Raw genomic sequence first — 12,299 nt, 5'->3', positions numbered from 1 at the left:
TATAAATAAAATATAAAATAAGATAGTGGTACTTATGTAATTCATTGGTGAGAATTTCAGATAAGCGTATAGAGATGCTTTCGTTCCTCTGAATCACTGCTTTCCTGCTGTCTTCATCCAATCAATCCTACTCCCTTCTATGGCAAGCTGTTTGTTAGGGAATCACCATTGTCAATGGCTACTTCCCATCCTCTATGTGAAAATGGTCCGATGCGCTGTCACTGCATGGCTAATCATTTGGAGGTTCTCGATCATACTGGAAAAGGATTCACCCTCCTTTTGCGTCTGTCACTACGCCCAGTACTCGCGAGTTTGAAGTTCGTCACAGCCATCCCTTCCCGGATCCTACTCGGAATACCACAGACAAGGTTTAGACTTTCCGGATCTCAAGAATGGCCATCCAAGGGTTCTAACTTATACCACGAAGATTCTGATTAAGAAATCCAAGATATACTCATTCAATCGAAGGTAGAACGAAAGTGGTTGTCAGGCACACGTTCATAGGGAATGATGATGAGTGTCACGTTCATCACATTCATGTTGAAGTGCGAATGAATATCTTAGAAGCGGAATAAGTTGAATTGAATAGAAAAACAGTAGTACTTTGTATTAATTCATGAGGAACAGCAGAGCTCCACACCTTAATCTATGGTGTGTAGAAACTCTACCGTTGAAAATACATAAGTGATGAAGGTTCAGGCATGGCCGAATGGCCAGCCCCCAAACGTGATCTAAAGATGAAACTAAAGATCTGATCCGAATATGTAAATACAATAGTAAAAAGTCCTATTTATACTAAACTAGTTACTAGTGTTTACAGAAATAAGTAATTGATGTAGAAATCCATTTCCGGGGCCCACTTGGTGTGTGCTTGGGCTGAGCTTAAAGTTTACACGTGGAGAGGTCATTCTTGGAGTTGAACGCCAGTTTGTGACGTGTTTCTGGCGTTGAACTCCACTTTGCAACTTGTTTCTGGCGCTGAACGCCAGACTGCAACATGGAACTGGCGTTAAACGCCAGTTTGCGTCGTCTAAACTCGGGCAAAGTATGGACTATTATAGATTGCTGAAACGCCCTAGATGTCTACTTTACAACGCAATTGGAAGCACGCCATTTGGAGTTCTGTAGCTCTAGAAAATCCACTTTAAGTGCAGGGAGGTCAGAATCCAACAGCATCTGCAGTCCTTCTTCAACCTCTGAATCTGATTTTTGCTCAGGTCCCTCAATTTCACCCAGAAAATACCTAAAATCACAGAAAAATACACAAACTCATAGTAAAGTCCAGAAATTTGAATTTTAAATAAAAACTAATAAAAATATACTAAAAACTAACTAAATCATACTGAAAACTGTGTAAAAACAATGCCAAAAAGCGTATAAATTATCCGCTCATCACAACACCAAACTTAAATTATTGCTTGTCCCCAAGCAACTAAAAATCAAATAGGATAAAAAGAAGAGAATATACTATAAATTCCAAACTATCAATGAAACATAGCTCCAATCAGATGATTGGCATCTATAGGAACTCAGAGTTCAGATAGTGTTATTGATTCTCCAAGTTCAGTCTGTTGATTCTTGAACATAGCTACTTTATGAGTCTTGGCCGTGGCCCTAAGCACTTTGTTTTCCAATATTACCGCCGGATACATAAATGCCACAGACACATAACTGGGTGAACCTTTTCAGATTGTGACTCAGCTTTGCTAAAGTCCCCAATTAGAGGTGTCCAGGGTTCTTAAGCACACTCTTTTTTTTATTGCTTTGGACCTTGACTTGAACCGCTCAGTCTCAAGTTTTCACTTGACACTTTCATGCCACAAGCACATGGTTAGGGACAGCTTCGTTTAGCTGCTTAGGCCAGGATTTTATTCCTTTAGGCCCTCCTATCCACTGATGCTCAAAGCCTTGGATCCTTTTTATTTACCCTTGAGGGCTATTGGCTTTTTGCTCTTGCCTTTTGGTTTAAAGAGCTTTTGGCTTTTTCTGCTTGCTTTTTCTTTTTCTTTCTCTTTTTTTTTTCGCTATTTTTTTTCTGCAAGCTTTTGTATTCACTACTTTTTCTTTCTTCAAGAATCATTTTTATGATTTTTCAGATTATCAAATAACATGTCTCCTTTTTCCTTATTTTTCAAGAGCCAACATATTTAACATTCATAAACAACAACTTCAAAAGACATATGCACTATTCAAGCATTCATTCAGAAAACAAAAAGTATTGTCACCACATCAAAATAATTAAACTAGTTTCAAGGATGAATTCAAAACTATGTACTTCTTGTTCTTTTGTTTTTAAAACATTTTTCATTTAAGAGAGGTGATGGATTCATATTTACTACTTTAAGGCATAGACACTTAGATACCAATGATCATGTAATAAAGACACAAACATAGATAAACATTTAACATAAGAAAATGAAAAACAGAAAATTTAAGAACAAGGAATGAGTCCACCTTAGTGATGGTGGCGTTTCCTTCTTGAGGAACCAATGATGTTCTTGAGCTCTTCTATGTCTCTTTCTTGTCTTTGTTGCTCCTCCCTCATTGCTCTTTGATCTTCTCTAATTTCATGAAGGATGATGGAGTGATCTTGATGTTCCACCCTTAGTTGTCCCTAATAATTGTGTGGAGGAAAATATATCCCCTGAGGTATCTCAGGGATCTCTTGATTTGCAGTCAAATGTTCTACCGCTGAGCTATAGACCCTTGAGATGAATCTCTCCATCTCCTATGACTCAGAGGTGGAAGCTTTTGTCTTCCCTTTCCTCTTTCTAGAGGTTTCTCTGGCCTTAGGTGCCATCAATGGTTATGGAAAAACAAAAAAGCTTATGCTTTTACCACACCAAACTTAGAATATTGCTCGCCCTCGAGCAAGAGAAGAAAGAAAAGAAGAAGAAGAAGAGAAAATATAGAGGAGAGGGAGGGGGTGTTTATTGGGAAGAGAGCATGAATGTTGAGAAGAGGGAAGAATATGAGTAGAGGTAGGTGGGGATCCTGTGGGGTCCACAGATGCTGAGATGATCCTGTGGGGTCCACAGATCCTGAGGTGTCAAGGATTTACATCCCTGCACCAATTAGGCATGTAAAACGCCTTTGCATGCAATTCTAGCATTTAAACACTGAATTGATGCTTGTTCTGGGCGTTGCAGCATGTTTCTGGCGTTGAACGCCAATTCTATGCTGGTTTCTGGCGTTCAGTGCCAGCTCTTCTCAGGGTGCATTCCTGGCATTTGAACGCCAGGATGTTGCTTGTTTCTGGCATTCAACGCCAGATCCATGCTCTGTTCTAGCGTTGAACGCCAGCCAGATGCTCCTTACTGGCGTTTAAACGCCAGTAAGTCCTTCCTCCAGGGTGTGATTTTTCTTCTGCTGTTTTTGATTCTGTTTTTAATTTTTGTATTTATTTTGTGACTCCACATGATCATGAACCTAATAAAACATAAAAGAACAATAAAAATAAAAATAAAATTAGATAAATAAAAATTGGGTTACCTCCCAACAAGCGCTTCTTTAATGTCAATAGCTTAACAGTGGGCTCTCATGGAGCCACACAGGTGATCAGGTCAATTTTATAGACTCCCAACACCAAACTTAGAGTTTGGATATGGGAGTTCAACACCAAACTTAGAGTTTGACTGTGGGGGCTTTAGTTGACTCTGTACTGAGAGAAGCTTTCTATGCTTTCTCTCCATTGTTACAGAAGGAGATTCTTGAGTTTTAAACACAAGGTTGTCCTCATTCAGTTGAAGGATCAATTCTCCTCTGTCTACATCAATCACAGCTCTTGCTGTGGCTAGGAAGGGTCTTCCAAGGATGATGGATTCATCATCATCCTTCCTAGTGTCTAGGATTATGAAATCAGTAGGGATGTAAAGGCCTTCAACCTTTACTAACACGTCCTTTACTAGTCCATAAGCCATTTTCATAGATTTGTCTGCCATCTCTAATGAGAAATTGGCAGCCTGTACCTCAGGGATTCCCAGTTTCTCCATTACAGAGAGTGGCATGAGGTTTATCCCTGACCCAAGGTCACATAGAGCTTTCTCAAAGGTGATGGTGCCTATGATACAAGGTATTAAGAACTTTCCAGGATCTTGTTTCTTCTGAGGTAATGTCAGTTGATCCAGATCACTCAGTTCATTAATGAGCAAGGGAGGTTCATCTTCCCAAGTCTTATTACCAAATAATTTGGCATTTAGCTTCATGATTGCACCAAGGTACTTGGCAACTTGCTCATCAGTAACATCCTCATTCTCTTCAGAAGAAGAAGAATACTCATCAGAGCTCATGAAGGGCATAAGGAGGTTCTTTGGAATCTCTATGGTCTCTAGATGAGCCTTAGAGTCCTTTGGTTCCTCAAAGAGAAACTCCTTGTTGATCACTGGACGTCCCAGGAGGTCTTCCTCACTGGGATTCATGTCCTCTTCCTCCCTTGTAGGTTCGGCCATAATTGTTATATCAATGGCCTTGCACTCTCTCTTTGGATTCTCTTCTGTATTGCTTGGGAGAGTACTAGGAGGAGTTTCAGTGATCTTCTTACTCAGCTGGCCCACTTGTGCCTCCAAATTTCTAACGGAGGACCTTGTTTCATTCATGAAAGTTAGAGTGGCCTTAGAAAAATTAGAGACTAAATTTGCTAAGCTAGATGGATTCTGCTCAGAATTCTCTGTCTGTTGCTGAGTGGATGATGAAAAAGGCTTGCTGTTGCTAAACCTGTTTCTTCCACCATTATTAAAGCCTTGTTGAGGCTTTTGTTGACCCTTCCATGAGAGATTTTGGTGATTTCTCCATGAGGGATTATAGCTGTTTCCATAGGGCTCACCCATGTAATTCACCTCTGCTATTACAGGGTTCTCAGGATCATAAGCTTCTTCCTCAGAAGATGCCTCTTGAGTACTGTTGGATGCAGCTTGTATTCCATTCAGACTCTGAGAAATCATATTGACTTGCTGAGTCAATATTTTTTTCTGAGCCAGTATGGCATTCAGAGTATCAATTTCAAGAACTCCCTTCTTCTGAGGCGTCCCATTACTCACAGGATTCCTCTCAGAAGTGTACATGAACTGGTTATTAGCAACCATGTCAATGAGTTCTTGAGCTTCTGCAGGCATTTTCTTTAGGTGAATGGATCCACCTGCAGAAGTATCCAACGACATCTTAGCTAATTCAGACAGACCATCATAGAATATATCCAGGATGGTCCATTCTGAAAGTATGTCAGAAGGACACTTTTTGGTCAATTGCTTGTATCTCTCCCAAGGTTCATAGAGGGATTCACCTTCTTTCTGTCTGAAGGTTTGAACATCTACTCTAAGTTTGCTAAGCTTTTGAGGAGGAAAGAACTTGGCTAAGAAAGCCGTGACCAGCTTATCCCAAGAGTTCAGGCTATCTTTAGGTTGAGAGTCCAACCATGATCTAGCTCTGTCACTTGCAGCAAAAGGGAAAAGCATGAGCCTGTAGACTTCAGGATTTACTCTATTAGTCTTAACAGTCTCACAGATCTGCAAGAACTCAGTTAAAAATTAATAGGGATCTTCTGATGGAAGTCCATGGAATTTGCAGTTCTGTTGCATTAGAGCAACTAATTGAGGTTTCAGCTCAAAATTGTTTGCTCCAATGGTAGGGATGGAGATGCTCCTTCCATCAAACTTGGAAGTAAGTGTAGAATAATCACCAAGCATCCTCCTTGCATTATTGTTGTTAGGTTCGGCTGCCATCTCCTTTTCTTGTTCAAATTTTTCAGTAAGGTTGTCTCTGGATTGTTGTAATTTAGCTTCTCTTAGTTTCCTCTTCAGAGTCCTTTCAGGTTCTGGATCAGCTTCAACAAGATTGTCTTTTTCCTTGTTCTTGCTCATAAGAAAGAGAAGAGAACAAGAAAAAAAGAGGAATCCTCTATGTCACAGTAAAGAGGTTCCTTGTTGTTAGTAGAAGAAGAAAGGGAATAGGAGTGAAGAAGAATGGATAATCCAAACACAAGGGTGAGGATAGAAGCAGTAATTTGAGATGAGGAGATGTGTTAGTGAATGAATAAATAAATAGAATAGGATGAGAAAGAGAAGTTTTCGAAAATTTAATAAAATAAAACTAAAATTTAAAGTTAAAATTCGAAAATAAAAATTGAAATTAAATTAAATTAAAATTTAAAACAACTAGTTAGTTAAAATTGAATTTTGAAAAAGAGGGAATGGATTTTCGAAAATTAGAGAGAGAGTTAGTTAGGTGGTTTTGAAAAAGATAGGAAACAAACAGAAAGTCAATTAGTTAGTTGAAAGAGATTTGAAAATCAATTTTGAAAAGATAAGAAGATAAGAAATTATTTTAAAATCAAATTTTTGAAAAAGATAAAATTTTGAAAAAGATATGATATAAAATATATGATAAAAAGATATGATTAAAAAGATTTAATTGAAAAGATATAATTGAAAAGATATTAAGAAGATTTGAAAATTAAATTTGAAAAGATAAGAAGTTAGAAAAAGATTTTAAAATCAAATTTTAAAAAGATATGATTGAAAGAGATTTGTTTGAAAAAGATATGATTGAAAAGATATGATTAAACTTTATTTTGAAAAGGATTTGAAAGATAAATTAAAAAGATTTGATTTTTAAAATTAAAGTTGATGACTTGACTAACAAGAAACTGAAAGATATGATTCTAGAATTTAAAGATTGAATTTTTCTTGATAGGAAAGTCACAAACTTGAAATTTTTGAATAAAAACATTAAATGTTAGTGTTAATTTCGAAAATATAAGATAAAATTAAGAAAAAGATTTTGAAAAATTAATTTTTAAAATTTTCGAAAAACATTAAGAAGAAAAATGAAAAAGATTTGATTTTTGAAAAAGATTTGAAAAAGATAAGATTTTTAAAATTGAAATTTTGATATTTTTAAAATTTTTTCACTAAGTCAACCCAAAATTTCAAAATTTATGAGTAAAATAAGGAAAAGATATTTTTTTTATTTTTGAATTTTAATAAAGAAAGAGAAAAACAACCCAAGGACTCAATGCATGAAAATTTTGGATCAAAGCATGTGATGCATGCAAGAACACTATGAATGTCAAGATGAACACCAAGAACCCTTTGAATGTCAAGATGAACACCAAGAACTTATTTTTGAAAATTTTGAAGAAAAGAAAACATGCAAGACACTAAACTTAAAGATTTTTAATTTTTAGACACTAAGAATTCAAGAATGCATATGAAAAACAAGAAAAGACACAAAACAAGAAAAATATGAAGATTAAACAAGAAGACTGGCCAAGAACAACTTGAAGATCATGAAAAATGCAATGCATGAAATTTTTGAAAATAAAGTTTTGGAAAATTAAAAAGATGCAATTGACACCAAACTTAAAACTTGACTCTAGACTCAAACAAGAAACACAAAAAATATTTTTGATTTTATGATTTTATAATATTTTTTGGTTTTTTTTTTCGAAATTTATATTGGAAAACGAAAAAGGAGAAATTTTTTGATTTTTTTCGAAAATAAGAATAATAAAAACAAAAAGGTTAAAATTAAAATAAAGTTACCTAATCTGAGCAACAAGATGAATCGTCAGTTGTCCAAACTCGAACAATCCCCGGCAATGGCGCCAAAAATTTGGTGTGCGAAATCGTGATCCTTCCATTCCTTGGTAACGGCGCTAAAAACTCAATACGCACGTTCATGATCTTATATCTGTTTCACAACTTCGTACAACTAACCAGCAAGTGCACTGGGTCGTCCAAGTAATAAACCTTACGTGAGTAAGGGTCAATCCCACGGATATTGTCGGCTTGAAGCAAGCTATGGTCACCTTGTAAATCTCAGTCAAGCGGATTCAACTGATTTTATGAATTGATAAGTAAAAGATAAATAAAATATAAAATAAGATAGTGGTACTTATGTAATTCATTGGTGAGAATTTCAGATAAGCGTATAGAGATGCTTTCGTTCCTCTAAACCTCTGCTTTCCTGCTGTCTTCATCCAATCAATCCTACTCCCTTCTATGGCAAGCTGCTTGTTAGGACATCACCGTTGTCAATGGCTACTTCCCATCCTCTCTGTGAAAATGGTCCGATGCGCTGTCACGGCATGGCTAATCATCTGGAGGTTCTCGATCATACTGGAATAGGATTCACCCTCCTTTTGCGTCTGTCACTATGCCCAGTACTCGCGAGTTTGAAGTTCGTCACAGCCATCCCTTCCCGGATCCTACTCGGAATACCACAGACAAGGTTTAGACTTTCCGGATCTCAAGAATGGCCATCCATGGGTTCTAACTTATACCACGAAGATTCTGATTAAGAAATCCAAGAGATACTCATTCAATCGAAGGTAGAACGAAAGTGGTTGTCAGGCACACGTTCATAAGGAATGATGATGAGTGTCACAATCATCACATTTATGTTGAAGTGCAAATGAATATCTTAGAAGCAGAATAAGTTGAATTGAATAAAAAAATAGTAGTACTTTGTATTAATTCATAAGGAACAGTAGAGCTCCACACCTTAATCTATGGTGTGTAGAAACTCTACCGTTGAAAATACATAAGTGATGAAGGTTTAGGCATGGCCGAATGGCCAGCCCCCAAACGTGATCTAAAGATGAAACTAAAGATCTGATCCGAAGATGTAAATACAATAGTAAAAAGTCCTATTTATACTAAACTAGTTACTAGGGTTTACAGAAATAAGTAATTCTTGGGCTGAGCTTCAAATTTACACATGGAGAGGTTATTCTTGGATTTGAACGCCAGTTTGTGACGTGTTTCTGGCGTTGAACTCCACTTTGCAACTTGTTTCTGGCGCTAAACGCTAGACTGCAACATGGAACTGGCATTCAACGCCAGTTTACGTCATCTAAACTTGGGCAAAGTATGAACTATTATATATTGCTGGAAAGCCCTGGATGTCTACTTTCTAACGCAATTAGAAGCGGGCCATTTGAAGTTCTGTAGCTCCAGAAAATTCACTTTGAGTGTAGGAAGGTTAGAATCCAACAGCATCTACAGTCCTTCTTCAACCTCTGAATTTGATTTTTGCTCAGGTCCCTCAATTTCAGCCAGAAAATACCTAAAATCACAGAAAAACACACAAACTTATAGTAAAGTCCAGAAATGTGAATTTTAATTAAAAACTAATAAAAATATACTAAAAACTAACTAAATCATACTGAAAACTGTGTAAAAACAATGCCAAAAAGCGTATAAATTATTCGTTCATCATGGTGACAGAAGGAATTGTCCTTGGTCATAAAATTTTAGAAAAAGGCTTAGATGTAGATAAATCTAAGGTTGAATTAATTGAGAAATTACATCCACCTAGTAATGTCAAGGCAGTTAGGAGTTTTTTGGGCCATGCTGGTTTCTACAGAAGGTTTATCAGAGATTTTTCCAAAATTGCAAAACCTTTGAGCAACCTATTAGTTTCTGATACACCTTTTGTGTTTGATAAAAAATTCACACTATCATTTGAAATGCTGAAAAAAGAACTTTCCTCAGCAACTATCATTGCCCCACCTGATTGGAATTTGCCTTTCGAACTGATGTGTAATGCATCAGACTTTGCTTTTGGGGCAGTGCTATGATAGAGAAAAGGCAATTTAGTGCATGTTATTTATTATGTTAACAAGGTCTTTAATGAAACTCAAAGGAATTATACCACTACTGAGAAAGAACTACTGGCAATAGTGTTTGCATTTGATAAGTTTAGATCATATCTCATTGGATCTAAAGTGATTGTTTTTACTGATCATGCAGCACTAAAATATTTACTTGCAAAACAAAAGTCAAAACCAAGATTGATAAGGTGGATTTTGCTATTGCAGGAATTCAACATTGAGATTAAAGACAAGAAAGGAGTGGAAAATAAAGTAGCAGATCATTTGTCACGAATTCCCTGTGAAGAAGGTAGCACACACAAATCAAGTGTCAATGAATTCTTCCCTGATGAACAATTGATGCTGGTTCACAAGGCACCCTAGTTCGTAGACATTTCTAATTTTAAAGCTACTGGGGAAGTTCCTTCAATGATCAACAGGCATCAAAAGAGGAAACTCATCAATGATGCAAAGTATTTCATTTGGGATGAGCCATACTTATTCAAAAAATGCTCAGATGGATTGCTCAGAAAATGTATTTTAGAGAAAGAAGGAAGGGAAGTCTTATGGAATTGTCAAGGTTCTTGCTACGGAGGACATTTTAGAGGAGAGAGAACTGCAACAAAAGTCTTGCAGTGCGGGTTCTTTTGGCCTACTATCTTCAAAGACGCACGAGAGCTAGTGAAAATCTGTAATGAATGCCAGCGGGCTGGAACCTTGCCCAAGAAAAATGAGATGCCATAGCAATTCATCTTAGAACTTGAGTTGTTTGACGTATGGGGGATTGATTTCATGGGACCATTCCCAACTTCATACTCAAACAACTACATTTTGGAGGTAGTGGATTATGTGTCCAAATGGGTGGAGGCCATTGCGACCCCTACGAATGACAACAAGGTGGTCTTGAACTTCCTCAGAAAGAATATCTTTAGCCGGTTTGGAGTTCCCAGAGCACTCATCAGTGACGAAGGAAGCCATTTTTGTAGCAGGCCACTAGAGACCCTCCTCCTGAGATATGGAGTGAAGCACAAGATTGCCACACACTATCACCCCCAAACAAGTGGCCAGAAAGAGGTATCCAACAGAGAGCTAAAATGGATCCTGGAAAAGACTGTGGGAGCCTCAAGAAAAGACTGGTCGAAGAAGCTAGATGACGCTCTTTGGGCATAAAGGACAGCCTTTAAGACACCAATTGGGATATCTCCATATCAACTGGTATATGGTAAGGCTTGTCACCTGCCATTAGAGCTTGAACACAAAGCTTTCTAGGCTCTCAAGTTATTGAATTTTGATAGTCAAGCTGCTGGTGAAAGGAGGCTCTTGCAACTGCAAGAATTGGAAGAATTCAGATCCCAAGCCTATGAAAATGCCAAAATTTACAAGGAAAAGGCAAAGGAAAGGCACGACCTCAAGATGGCACCGAAAAGCTTTGAGGAAGGACAGAGAGTGCTATGATAAACCCCATTTGTAGGGTTTATCTTGTATTGATTTTTGGGGATTTTATCACCTTTCACCCATATTTATTCAATGAAATAGCATGGTTTTGTGATTCTCCCTCATTTAGTGCTTAAATGTGAAAACATGCTTTTAGACCTTTAATTTGATGATTTTGATTCACCTTTGATTCCACTAGATGCCTTGATTTGTTTGTTAAGTGATTTCAGGTAGAAAAGGCTAGGAATGAATCAAAGGAGTGAAGAGGAAAGCATGCAAAATAGAGAACACATGAAAAAGCCAAAGATTTGGATATATTTATCCACACGTACACGCACTAGACGCGCACGCGTGGATCGCGAAAACTTCAAGGGACGCGCACGCGTGCTGTACGCGTACGCGTCGGTGGCCGCACGTGATTTTTTTATTGAAAACGTGACCAGCGATTTCTGAGGAGCTGTGGGGGCCAATTTGCAACAAACTTTGGCGCCAAAATGCATAAAAGGACGAAGGATTGAAGGGAATTGACATCTTTGATCATCTTTTGCTCATTTTTACACATTAGGCTTAGTTTAGAGTTAGTTTTAGAGAGAGAAGCTCTCAGTTCTCTCTAGGATTAGGATTAGGTTTAGTTCTTAGATCTAGATTTCAATTCATGCTTTCATCTTCTTCTACCTTTCAATTCCTTGTTTTTACGTTCATCATTCTTCTACTCTTTTGTTGTAATTTCCTTTATGTTGTTTCTATGCTTTGTTGTAGATCTACTCTTGTTCCTTCTATTTTTTTTCAATTCAATTTGAAGTAATTGACGATCGGATTTCTTCCAGTAAAGAAATTCATAAGAATAATTGCATTGTAGATATAGTTTCTAAACCAACAGAGAGTCCTTTCGTACAAAAGTTTTGGTTGTCACTTTAGCAAACCCAATAAAATTTATAACCGAAGTATTTAAACCTCGGGTCGTTTCTCAAGGAATTGCAGGGAGGTGTATTTATTATTTGTTATGAGTTTTCTGAAAATTTTTGGAATGAGGAATGGGAAAATAAATAATTATAAATTAAAGCAATGAAAATTAACAAGAGGTTTTATGTAATTAAAATAAAAAGCCTTGAATGAAAGAATGATTAATTGGAAGTCATATCGTTGTTGGAATCTTCTCAAGTGTAGTGTAAAGAGGTGGTTGTTTTCACTTAGTTAACCCTTACTAAATAAAGGAAAGTTAAGTGATTGAGCTAACTCTTACCCGCAAATCATAGTCCTCTCCCTTGGGAAGGTC

The 12,299-nt window shown here is 37.0% G+C and overlaps 1 non-coding gene across 1 annotated transcript; it reads left to right on the top strand.

Moving 5' to 3' along the window:
- The first annotated feature begins 5,209 nt into the window (after positions 1–5,209).
- LOC148561412 (small nucleolar RNA R71) lies at positions 5,210–5,318 on the top strand. The gene has a single exon (XR_015887918.1). It is a non-coding gene; the product is annotated as a small nucleolar RNA R71 (small nucleolar RNA).
- The last annotated feature ends 6,981 nt before the right edge of the window (positions 5,319–12,299 follow it).

This window comes from Arachis ipaensis, chromosome B6 (genome assembly GCF_059453495.1).
Source record: "Arachis ipaensis isolate K30076 ecotype BB chromosome B6, ASM5945349v1, whole genome shotgun sequence".
In the NCBI taxonomy this organism is placed as follows: Eukaryota; Viridiplantae; Streptophyta; class Magnoliopsida; order Fabales; family Fabaceae; genus Arachis; species Arachis ipaensis.
The sequence above is the reverse complement of the archived record's forward strand: the minus strand, read 5'-3'. Positions and strand labels throughout refer to the sequence as shown.